The sequence below is a fragment of the Oryzias melastigma genome, linkage group LG3 (assembly GCF_002922805.2).
Source record: "Oryzias melastigma strain HK-1 linkage group LG3, ASM292280v2, whole genome shotgun sequence".
NCBI classification, from domain to species: Eukaryota; Metazoa; Chordata; class Actinopteri; order Beloniformes; family Adrianichthyidae; genus Oryzias; species Oryzias melastigma.
The window spans coordinates 21,867,652-21,873,651 of NC_050514.1; the positions used below are offsets into that span (position 1 = coordinate 21,867,652).

The 6,000-nt window shown below is 36.8% G+C and overlaps 1 protein-coding gene across 1 annotated transcript in view; it reads right to left on the minus strand.

The window, feature by feature from the left end:
* The window catches only part of itsn2b (intersectin 2b), a 31,257-nt gene extending 25,376 nt beyond the window's left edge, over nt 1–5,881 (minus strand). Inside the window, exon 1 of the mRNA XM_024295270.2 lies at nt 5,537–5,881. The gene's annotated coding sequence lies outside the window, so the exon portion shown is untranslated. The remainder of the gene's footprint in view (nt 1–5,536) is intronic.
* Nucleotides 5,882–6,000: the final 119 nt, after the last annotated feature.

Consider the following 6,000-nt stretch of genomic DNA (forward strand, 5'->3'; position numbering starts at 1 on the left):
TCTGAACCAGGGCGAGAATGAATCAGGGAGGGGAACACAGAGAAAGAGAGACGGAGAGAGACCAATTCTGGTCCGTCAGCAGTCATAAACAGGACTACTCCTGTTTTGCTCCCCGGGGAGGAGTCTGGCCACCTCCCAAACCTTTCAAATCACTGAGCCTGTTTTCACTGCAATTCACAATCACTCTATAGTGGAAATAGATAAAGGCCACAAACACCACGCAAGCGAAACTAACAATCTGTTCATTTAAAATCCTCAGCGTTTGTGGATTTTCTTTGTAAAATGCTGTCGGCAAAGTTAAACCAGTAGTGTCCTGACAACTAATTCAACTCCTTGACCTGCAGTGTTAAAAGTTCATCTTTCATTTCACAGCAAACACTGTCCATCACCATAAACAAAACGTCAACGACACATTTTAAAAGCCTTGTTCTGTAGAATAACAGGGCCCACATTTACAGAGTTGTGTGGGTCAAATCATAACAATTTTATACGCACACAAATCTAAAAAACTTTTTTCCAGCACAAATTCATGTGGTCACAAGCAACAATACGGATAAACTACAAATGTCACATGGTTCCTAAAACACAGACAAACAAAAATACAATTAAAAGAATCAAAATCAATCATGTGTGGAACAAAAACCTATAAAGCACAGCAAAGTTGTGTTTAATTATACAATATTTTAGAGGTTTCACTTCATGTGGAATCAGTCAGCACTCACACGTGAGAAAATGTTAAGAAATATTGGCAAAAAAAACAACCTTTAAGACTCATTTAAGGTCCACATGTGGTCTAAAGCTTGTAGTCCAAAGGTATGGTTGTTGCAAAAGGCTCATCAGAACATTAAAACTAACTTTATATAGGACAAAACATGGAGGATTACAGGTTTTCCTGCATCAGGAATGACAGAACTTCTCCTAAATGCTAACTTCACATAATCTTGGATTGCATGCAAGAATGTGTAGAATTTATTTAGAAGAATGGAAAATATTTTCTTTCTTTTTCACTATTTGTGAATTATCTAATAGGAAAGCAGCCCATCCAAATGTAAAAGTGTAATTTTTTGCAATATTTTCTGCTGTCACTTAAACTATTTAAGAAAAAAAGATAAAAACAACTTTTAAATGAAGCAACACTATAAACTAGAAGGTTGCCTTTAAAAAAAAAGAAAAACATTTGAGGTAAATTTTGATATATCAAACTATTTCTGAGTTAACAGATTTTCTGTACTGGAGGATGAATGATAACCAATGAGTATTAGCCATAGTCTTAATATGATACATGTACCATGACACGACTTAACATGTCTTTTCAATCATGTTGAGTCATGCACATGTGAACAGAAAAATTGCAGTTGGACTAGTATTGCATAAACATTGCAAAACTAAATATATCCTAAGATTTAATTGTTTATTATGGTTACATTCATTTACAGATTGACCCTTTTGTTTACTTTGTTCATTTTATTAATTCTTTATATTTCCATTTAAAATTCAATTAAGTGTAAAAAGATAAATTTTCTACAGTTTTCTGACTTCACTATGACCTTTTCCAGAGATTGAATAATTCCCTGGAAAACGCTTACCAGAAACTTTAATTAAATTTAAAGATAGCAAATATGTGCCTGCTATTTTAGTTTATAAATATTTTATTCGTATTTGTAGGACCACAATCAGCTGCATTAAGCCTTTCCAAAACACAATAATGACTTGATAAATCCTTAACTTAAAAAGTAAAATATTGCAAAGGCTACAATAGTTGCACAATGATGCAGGATGTTAACGTGAATGATAAGTTGCTCTCCACAACATGGAAATAATAATTTAAAAAATATGTTTTCATTTTTGAGAGATTTCATCTTGTAAGTAAACCAGACTAAAAGGTTTCTGAAATTTTCTCCTAATTTGGCCACAGATGAGTTGGTCACCTGTTTCTGTCATCAACCAAAGAGTCACATGATAAAGATGAATGAGGAAAAGGAGAGAAATTCCAGTCTTTTATGTCAGTCCTTCCTGCCCACTGCAACACAAAGCATTTCCATGTCAAACGTCAGCTGACTTGAAAAGATTGTGTGTTTTACAGACAAGGGAAGGCTTTGAAGTTGGGAGGAAATGTCCAACTGTTGAAGGTTGACCTCTAATTATGGCGAGCAGATATTGCAGACTGATGAGTGATTATTAGGAAGCAACACTGGTAATCTGATTTCTCTAGTGATCCGACCGTTGTGTAAAAATTAGGGGAGAAAAAAATGGGTGAAGAACAAACAGTTTGTTGTGGTCTGGCTGATGCTCTCAAACACGAGCTGCAAGGGAGAGCTAATCTGCTGCCTGCCATATGCTGCTTCACATCTCTGCTTTCTTGCCCCTCCAAGAGCTTCTGGTTTTATCTAATTTGCAAGTCAAACTTAACAATAATTTCTATTTATTTGAGTTTTTTTCTTAATATGAGCAAGAAAAAAAACTTTTTAACCAAAGAAAATACAATTTGAGCATATGCAGGGACTTTGTGGATGTGTCGCTAAACATGTAAAGGTGAAAGGATGTAAATAAATAAATAAATAAATAAATAAACTCACATACAGTTTTAACTTTTGGAAAGGTAACCTTTTAAAATGTCACCCTCCAAAAAATGTGTGAATCCATGAAAAGCAATCTGTTGCTTCCTTCCCTGAGACGGAGTGAGTCGTTTTTGGTGGTAGAAGGGCCTAACCCACTGAACGCTCGACAATAATGGCAGACTTTGCAAAGCTAATGCAAATTCTTTCTGAAATCATGCCGACCATTCTCAGAAACTCAACGGCGTATGTTTTCTGTCTCAGGAGGAGACTTTGCCCTACAAAATGAACAAAGGAGACTACCTATGTGTAATATGATCAACTCGCTAATGCAAATTCATGGTAATTATCAGCTTCCAGGGCCCCACATTACATAAAATTTTGTCATTTATCAAAGGACTTTTAACAGAAAATTAGACTGCAAAGGCAGAGGAGGGCAGCTGTGACCAAAAACCTTATGTACTGTTGGGATCCGTATAAAAAAGAAAGAAATGATGTGCTCTCACAAGCTCTAATGACACATATTCCAAAATAAATCACCCAAACCAGACTGTATTGCTCAGATATTTATTTTTATATGATATGATTTTATAATTTTATAGTTCTGTGTTTGATCTGACAGAATGACAATAGAGCTAGTATGACCGAAGACCTTTTTTTCTGGTTATGTCAATTATTTTTTGTGAAAACAACTGACTTTTAATTTGAAGCACAAAGGAAATCAGAGAATCCCATAAAGTCTGGTCGTAAGGTCGGACGTGTTATTCCTGGAGGTTCAGGTTCTCCACCATCAGCACTTCTCCACAGAAGCAGCTCTCACCTGCCGAGGATTTCATTTAGCCACGTCCACACAAGGACACATAAAACAAAAGGGAGTCAGAAACAGCCTCTCTTGGCTCGCTTTTGGTCTGCCAGTCTTATTCCCACATCATACAATAAATGTAGAATTTGCATAAACAAAACATGGAATCAATGCATCCCAACACGACAATTGCTATTGTTCGTGTATCCCTCAACAAAACCATCATTGTTTCTGCACATGAATCTCCTTCTGACAACTATCATTATCCTCAGATTATCTTTAATTTGTGGATGTATGATAGGCAAATGAGACAGCTAGCTTGAATTTCAACCTCTTCCCGTTTTTTTTTTAGAAAATTTTCAAGTCACAATTCTGAGAACTATAAAAAAAAAGCTGTTTTAATAACATATATTTGGGTACTACTTCAACAGACCAGAGGCAACCATGGTCTACAATTAGGGGACAACTTTACTGAATGTTGATTTATCATTAAAATAGACTAAAAAATATATAAATGCTTACATTTAAAAACAAATTTAGACAAAATATCTAGATAAACATCACAGTTTGAACAGTTTTTACTCTTTCAATCAAATATTAAATAGAAACTTAAGTTGTTTAGTGGGCAACAAGAACCTCAGACAGAATGAATAAATTACAACCCATAAGAGGTTGTTTTTATGTCTTTTTTTTTAGGATAACATTTCACCTGCTTGGTTTCTGCTTTGTGCTAAAAGGCTGCCCAGCTCTCTGTCTTTTAGTCAGTGTACACACAACACTGCAAAGTGTTTGATAAATAGTTGAACTGGCCCCGATCCTGGTCAGCTGCAGAAGCAGCACTTTCCAGCAGTAAATCCATCCAACTTTCCTATATGCTGATTTTCTAAAGAAGTGATTTCCTGCAATTGGTACTAATTTTACATTCGCAATAGTGGCTAAAAAAGTGCAAAATATTCATATTTAGATGGTAAAAACAAGAGGGTTTTTTTTACCCTTCTTAGCAGAACCAACACTGCCTGACTAGCACGCTTCTTTCTAAGAAATGATTGATTTTCCGCTGCTGTGCTCACTGACCTCACACCAATGACATCAACTCTCACCACAATTCTCTATGACTCCTGTTTTTATTCTGACTGTTTGCATCTTCGCCCAGCTCATCTCGTTCATCGTGCTTCTCTGTGAACGTCGTTTTACTTTTATTTTCTTACTAGCAACTGGCAATTGGAGTCTTTACTCTATGAAAACACAGACGTTTGCTTCTGGAGAGTGGAAGGCATAGCTTCAGATTGAATAGTTTAGTTTGTGGAGCTGAGAATTGTTTTCTTTTGAGACGAGGACAGCCTCTCCCTTCTTTAACTTCTGTTTACCCACACTGATTTGTACATGTGCAAGAACATGACAAAAATGGAGGAAGCACAGTGATTTGCAAAACTCTTTAGGTGTGTCAAAACACCATTTTGGACAGCAAAAAGTTAACCGTGTGGCTCAAATATACTTTTGACTAATAATTAGTTTTTTATTAGCTATTGATTTTGGAAAGAAAGAAAATTTTCTGGAATGGAACACAGTTTGGCATATTAAAGTAGCATATTTTCCTAAATAAATTGTAGTTTTAATATTAAAAAGTAAATATAATACAAGTTAAACACTGGTAGAATGGAAATGGTGCTCTAATTTGTCTCTGAATGACTGAAATGGTCCAAAACAGAACAATAAAAACAGCATAACACTGTCTTGAGGCTCTATGTGTTTGTCCGTAGATGAACTGATAGAGTTACATTCCCCGATCACTTGTCACCAGTCATTGAGACCTGTCTGCAACCTGCTCAACTAGTTTAAACGGAGAGGTATTCAGGTGACTTACCGGCCAACCTGCCTTTGCAAACTTTCCCCCTAAATGGGATTGGGAATCCTTGCGGACGCATCCATTAACGACCCAGTTAGGGGTGTCCGCGAGGATGACTACCAGCTAGCTAACCAAACTGCCGTCCCAGCTCGGTTCAAGAAGCATCACCTTTTACCCCACATGCTCTCGCGCTAAAAGTGGACCACAAACTAAAACTACACCACAGAACTGCGCTAAAACATCTCGGACGATTAAAAGATAGTCCACATAAACTTTTAAAATGACAATATGAAACGTACACTCGTGCTTAGATAAGCAGTTTCGCTTACATACCTCATTTGCCACAGTAAGAGGGGGCAAAACACCAACTTCCGAGCTTAAAAGTGACCTGAAATGATCATCCACCACTTCTGGACGGTTTCCAAGACACACTGAAGTTTAGTATCCCATAAAGAAAGGCCGCCGTTTGAAAATGTTAGAGTTTTGGCCTCATTAAAAGTCTGAGAACCTGTTGCTGACAGCTCAGTGTGTCACACCAACATGGCTGACGACGAATGATCACCGGAGACTGCTGGGTGCAGTTAACGTCCTGCAGTCCACTGTGGGAGGAGAGACGCTGAGAGGTAGGCAGAAAAGTTAAGCGTTGAAAGGGAAAATGATTGATGCAGAACACCGATGGAACAGTAGAAGAATATGACTTCCAGTACCGAACAATTTACATCTGTGTGTCTAAAGTCAGCAAGTAATCTTAAAAAAAGAAAAAAAAGAAGAAGAAGAAGAAGAAAAGAAATATTCAA